Source organism: Herpailurus yagouaroundi, unplaced genomic scaffold (assembly GCF_014898765.1).
Source record: "Herpailurus yagouaroundi ecotype Mexico unplaced genomic scaffold, PumYag 206, whole genome shotgun sequence".
Lineage (NCBI taxonomy): Eukaryota > Metazoa > Chordata > Mammalia > Carnivora > Felidae > Herpailurus > Herpailurus yagouaroundi.
The window spans coordinates 7,245,592-7,252,494 of record NW_024412437.1 but is presented as its reverse complement, the minus strand read 5'-3'; the positions used below and the strand labels follow the sequence as shown (position 1 = coordinate 7,252,494).

The 6,903-nt window shown below is 36.8% G+C and overlaps 1 long non-coding RNA gene across 1 annotated transcript in view; it reads left to right on the top strand.

The window, feature by feature from the left end:
- The first annotated feature begins 344 nt into the window (after positions 1–344).
- Positions 345–6,903, top strand: part of LOC121015355 (uncharacterized) — a 426,891-nt gene continuing 420,332 nt past the window's right edge. Inside the window, exon 1 of the long non-coding RNA XR_005783786.1 lies at positions 345–586. This is a non-coding gene — a long non-coding RNA (uncharacterized LOC121015355). The remainder of the gene's footprint in view (positions 587–6,903) is intronic.

Below are 6,903 nucleotides of genomic sequence, written 5' to 3'. Positions count from 1 at the left end.
AAAAAAAAGACAATAGAAATTATAGATTTCTGTTTCTATTGTATATATTATACAATATATTGTATATCTTAATACAAAGGTTAAGAGTTGGAAGAAGAGGTATTTCTTATATTCTTATCACAAAATTTTATTTGGACATAGGCTACTCTAACCTGGTCTTGCCTAATTTTGTTAAGACTTTGGAAGATGAGTGTGATCATTGCCCTGGCCTCCTGTGGGTTAGAGTTTAGTTGGAATATTACTAAAAGTTCTTGTTACTATTTACTCTTAAAGTGTCTAACAAATGTATTATCTAAAAATAAAAGTATTCTTAGATCCCTGTATACTCTACAAATAGAGTTGATGGATATATCCTTCTTTGTGTTTCTTTCAGACCCTTGGTAAAACCCTACTGGGCTATTTGCTTCTTTTACACATATAGTTCAGCACAGAATTAAAAGAAGGTGAAGCCTATATATATCATGGCCCAGCTTCTAGCTCGCCTCTGGCCTTGCTGGTTCTTATTAATGATTCATTTCTTTTGACAGGAGCGGCAACATTTCAGGACTTCTTGGGTGGAAGAAAGTTGGCAGAGAGAAAGTCCACGGTGAGTAGTTAAACATTATATGAATTAATAACCCCCATCAATAGTTTAATGGATGAAATGCATTGATTGCTTTGAGAATTATGCTGAGGTCTACAGTAATAAGCAGAAATGTCTGATTTGACATCTTTTTTTTTTTTTTTTAATATGTCTGCAACGTAATCTACTACCAATTACACAACAACCCCACCGAAGGAGTGCTGAGTGGTCCCACTACAGTAGTAACATGTTGTAAAAGCTCGGGTTTCAGGACAATTAGCTTCTGGCTGCAGTTTATTACCCCATTTGAGATTTAAAACATTTTTTTTCCATTGCATTCCAACAATGCTTATGTGTCTGGGGCTAACACTTTAAAACAATAATGGAATGGCAAATATCTGTCTGGCTGGCGTTTGTTCAAGAAGAAGGGTGTATTAGCATTAAAAAATCAAGCAAGGCAGAGTGGACAAAACAAAAGCAACTTACTTAATTTCTCAAAATGACCAGGGTTGTAATGTTTACCAAGAAAAAAAAAATGCCTTTCATTGGCATTTTGTAGAAAATTCAAGAAATATTTTGGAGAAAGGGATCATTCCTGTTTATTTAAAGGCAATTTCCACATAATAAAAAAGTAGTCCTTTGATAATTCTCATATCCATCTATATGTTTGGTGATCATCACCAGATTTCTGCCCTAAGATATATGAATCTCTTTTAATTGGCTGGTACAACAAAAAACCGGCCATCAGGAATTTTTCAGATGATGATGATGATGATGGTGGTGGTGGTGGTGGTGGTGGTGGTGATGATGATGATGAAGAATGATGATGATGACAACAGTGGACTTTATTGAGCATCTATTCTGTGGCCAGGTACCGTGCTTAACACTTTCCTGGGATGGTCTCATTTAATCATCCTAAATATCTCTTGAGTTAGGTACTATTGTTTCCCCCATTTTACAGATGAGGAAGTTGAGTCTTCCAGAGTCTAAGAATTGGAGGGTTTGGGGGCTAGCAGTAGGTCTGTAGACTGGTGCTTTTGAAAATGAGTCTAGAGGCTCAAAACAGTATGCAGTACTGCCCGGTCATGGTGGTGGTGGAGATGTTTGTGGTGAAGATGATGAAGGCAATGGTAGGAGACCTGGGGAGCCTTCTTGTCAATCTCTTATATATTCGATAACTTTCTTTCCTCCAGGAATCTGAGCCATTTTCTCTCCTGTCTGTTTCCTTTCTGCCAATGTCTATTTTGAATTATTTTATACTAATCCTGTTTTTTGCCTCCTGTCTTTCACACTGTGTGATCTGGTACTTCTTGTGGCTATTAAGGAGCTGAGTTGAGTGGGTGAAATGGGAAGGTGAACCCTATCTCAGTAATTGCTCATTAAGACAGTTTACTTACAGGCCCCCACTTTCAGTGAAGAGTGAGAGTGTCATGGAAATGGGATTCCAAGAGCTCACTTACCTATGTAGTCAATCTACAGTATTCGTTCTTTGACACCTTTCTCACCTCAGATTTTTAAACTTCTAACTTTGGATGTAATCAAGTCTAGAGAGTAACCCACATGAGTGTGATGTTTCTCCATCTAAGGCTGTGTGGTAAAATCTGAATTTTGATATGACGTATGTACTTGTATCATTAAAATCAAACCTTTTTTATCCCTTGGAAAAAAGGATGCTTTCTGTGAATTAAAATATTAACATGTAGAAAATTATGAAGAGAACTTATGCAAAAATGAGTCAAGTGCAGTAAATAAAATAAGTGAATTAGCAAGTAAGCAATAATATTGTGTTGACCTAGAGCATATAGCGCATTACTGACTTTCTCCTGATATCAGCTCAGGTCAGGATATTTCCCACCAAGGTGTGTTGGTATGTGATGCTTTAGGCACAGGAAGGGTGCATCTCCTTAAAACAGATGGCTTTTCTTTGTTCTTATTCTCCTCAGGCTCTTCATAGTGCCTGGCATGTTGGTTTCCCACTCTAGAATGGCTGGAGAAGGAACCAAGTGTTTTTCTCCATTTAGGCAGTACTATTGCCCTCTGCTGAGGTCAGCTTTGGTTCTGTGCTTGGAGTCTTTTTTCATGTGGGTCCAGTCTCCATGATGTCAGGTGATCGGGCCTTTGTGTCTTCTGCCTAGAATGCCATTCCCCATTTCGTCTGTTTGGAAAATCCCTATTTATTCTTTGAGATGCTGCTTCAACTTCAAAACTGCTGCTTGTAGCTTCCCCTCCTCTCCTCTCTTTTCCTTTCCCCAGATAGAATTGCTTTCTCGCTTGTGTTTCCCTAACACTGTACGTATCACATTGCACTATAAATATTTGTTTTGTCTTTCTCTACTATGAGACTGTAGGGCCTCTTATGGGGGACTCTGGCTTATTCACTCCTTTTTTGTATCTGCAGCACATAGCAAAATGTAAGGTCCATGTTAGGTTTGTGATAAATGTTTCTTGTCCTGCGCTGAAGTTCTGTGCCTCTGATTGTGTGTTCCACCATCGAAAGTTATTATATATTATAATATTTATAATCCACATACAGTACAGCAGATACTAATCCAGGAGCCATAATGTTGGATTATCTGTCATTGTTTTGTAACTGCTTGTATATCAGTTTTATCATCTGTAAACTTTGAGGAATTGATCCAATTCATTTGCTTTTCATTCATTCATCAGTTGATTCATTAATTCATTCAAGATAAATTGATTACGTACCTACTTTGCCCCCGATATTGGACTAGGTAACTTCTTCAACATAAAATGTCACATTTTTAGTTTGAAATACTGTGCATTTTACTTAGAACACAAAAAGGTTTGGATCTGTGTAGACAATAGAGTTAATTTAACAACAATGCTATTATAAGCTGTGCTACTAAGAGCACCGATAGACACAGTTTTGAATATAATTCAAACTAAGATAACAGCATTTAGTTTGTGAATCTCATTAATGCTTCAAACCATATTATTTGTATCAACTAATCTTAAAATATCAGTTCTCCCAGTGATCACAGAGTAGGATTTCTAAGTTCCTTTGTAGTGTTTGGTTTACCTTCTTAAATAAGCCAGAATATTGACTCAATGTGTATTTTATAAATTTAAGCAGATGTGGAAACTCTTCAGACTTAAGAAAATCTGTACATTTGTTCAGCAGCTATTTACCGAGTGCTGAATATGTGCCCAGTGTTATTTACTGAGTGCCTGCTATGTGCCTAGTGTTAAAATATATGCCCAGGATTAGAAGGTCAACAAAATGGGTCTCTGTCTTTGAGAAGTTTACAGATTTATGGGGAGAAACATGGATGTAAACATATCATGATGGAAGACTATGCAGATTTTAGCAGAGAGGAAGAAATGCGCTCAGGTTTGGCCGAGGGTAGGGTGGGGCCAACAGACTTGTCAGAAAAAAGTCTTCATAAACTGTCCTGGTTTCTAGTCTTGGTTCTTCATATCAGTAGATGATACTTGGGGTGAATGTCAAGAAATGTGTATGCCCCCAGGCTGCCAATGCTGGGAGGAAGGAGAACATTCCAAGAGAAGGGAGAAGGATGAGCGGTAGCAGATGAATGTGAAATAATACATCATATTTAGGCAACTAGATAATATGTCATCATGGTTAGAGAGAAAGGGACAAGCTTGGTTTCAGGGATATCTAAGGCTATAGAGTAAACATTGGCGGGAGTTTGTAGTCTCTTGGCTACGATGAAAGAATACCAACTATATCCTGTACTGTACATAGAGGGACATCCAGGACAGTCTTACACAGTAGAGCGAGGTGATCATTTTTCAAAAACTACTAGAAACATAAATGTGATCGAAAAATACTTGCTAAATCTTAAAATCTGAATTTGGAAACTTAGACATACTTGTGTTTTCTTCTATAAGCGTTTGTGCTGAGTTATTTTTTTCAATGAATGGGAATTATAATACTCAAATGAGATCACATTATGGAGACAAAATTGGGAATGGGGTCTTCCATTCTATCAAAATCTTCCTTCCATACCTAGCATTAGGCCTTTATTAAGTTACTAAATTCTGTTTTGTTTTGTTTTGTTTTTTTACCTCTGGAGAAATTGCAGTCTAGTATTTAAGATCACCTCTTAATGGAGGTTAAAATAAAGGCTTGGATTTTGCCCCTCAAACTTCAGTTTATGGAAAAAGAAGGCAGAAAAATGAACCACATAGATTTAGACATTTTTAGTGAGGAAAATAAATATTGACTGGCTATATTAGCTTCAAGTGAAAACATATCAATTGCAGATTTTTTAAATGCCAAATCACAGCAATTGATCTAGTAAAAATGAGTTTTTCCCTAACAGTTACTTAAGGGTTATTGATAAGTCAGTAGTAAATAGGAAACACCAAAATTGAGGCCTTCTGAACTAATAATGTCAACTCCATTAACCATTTGTTGAGAGATTTTACCATACAAATGCTTTGAAAAATTTTTAATCTTTCAAGAGAAAAAAGTAAAATTTCATCATATTGCTTTTCATTGGAATAATGCAGTGACTCCCTCAGTGGTTTGTGACCTCAAATCTTTCCCTCGTCTAATCTATCTGTGCTGTGTTAGCTATAGAGCTCATCAATATGAAATCACACAAACCTCATTTTTAATCTTGGTTCTGCAAGTTTTTCACTATATGAGTCTCTGTTTTGCTATCTGTATGATTGAAATAACAATACCTATTTGAAAAGAATGGGGAGCGTTGTAAGGATTAAGTGGAAACTCTTAGGTATAGGGTCTTGTGCTCTGTAGGTCTGGAACACATATTTATTGAGTAAAACAATGGCACACTTTGGCTAATGTTTAACTTTTCAACTAAGTTTATTATTTGTAGTTCTAAGCTAACTGTACACAATAAGGTAGATCCAGGTATAAAAATGATTTCATTTCTAATAGCTGGATTGTGAAAATCCTCAAATTGTTGTATATGGAACACTATGAATGGAAATATTTTCAGGACATCCTGAAGCTCTTAATGCTGAATATTTACACATGATTGCTTGTGGACAATTTGCTTCCAAAGAGGAAAGCCAAGACCTATTCAGAAGCAGAAGAAAGCACTCCAAACAAATGATCACCTCAGTAACTGTCAAGGTAACCTGGCCTTGTTTTTGATGGATTGCAATGAATATCTGCCTTTTACAAAACAATATGCAATTGTTATTAAGAAGCCAAATGGGTAAAGAAAAAGGGATTATGTACCATAGGGAACTGGGGAAATCAATTAAAACAAGATCTGGAGGGGTGCTCCAGGCTGGCCTTCCACTTAACTCCCTGTGTGAACATAGGCAACTCTCCCAAGAGAAGAGCTCTTTAACTCTAACAGAGAACAAGTGCAACTCCTCAAAGAAAAGCAGAGGACGAGCATGAGATAGCAGACCACGGGGCAGACTCAAGTCAGACTGGCTTAGGAGAAATACTCTAAGTATCACCACAGAGATGTTTTCCGTATTCTCAGGAGGTAGCTGTTCCCATGAACACAAAACAATGCTTGCCAATGGTTGCCTTCAGAGGGAAGTCCAAGGACTACAAAATAAATTAACTTCCACGGCTAGTTCAGCCAAATCAGAACTGTAGAAAATTCAGACTGCTAGGGTGAATTAGCATATACTTGTTCTATGAACGCATGGAAAACTGAAGTTTCCAGGGAGGTGCTTTTGGCACCTTAAATGAAAGCCACATTAACTCAGGGAAAAGCTGATAGTGACTAACAATTCCTACAAAAGACTATTTTTAGAAGCAAACCTGGTGAAATCATAATGGTCAGTCAAGAGAAGGACTGGCCCAATGACCTAATTACCACTTAGTGGGAAAACTAAAACCAGCCCTGGAAAATTGCGTCAATATTATGGCCTTTAATGGGCACCATTTTTAAAAATACCCATGGCTATCCTAAAAATTTTCCCTTTCTTTATGAGTAACCACATACTGAGAGCCAGTTTTATTTTGAAAAAAAAAAAAAAAATTAAATAATGAAGCTCTTCAAATTTCATGACAATCCCACCAAAAGCTCTGGTCCTAAAAGGTTAATTAGGTAATTAATCAAATGAGCAACTGTACTCCTCTTTCTGACACATCACTTGGGCCTAGATGCCTATGAACATCCCATTAATGTAATGCCAAATAGGTGAGTACCTTCATATTTTAACATCAGAGCTTTCTTAGAAATGTATTTTTGTACACAGCTGCATCTAAATGCACCAGTAGTTGCCTCTGCTCTTGATAGATGCCTTTAAATTTTTCTTTTTTCTTTTCCTTTCCTTTTCTTCCCTCTCTCCCTCCCTCCCTCCCTTCTTTTCTTTTTTTTTTTTTTTCTTTTTTTCTTTCTTTCTTTCTTTCTTTCTTT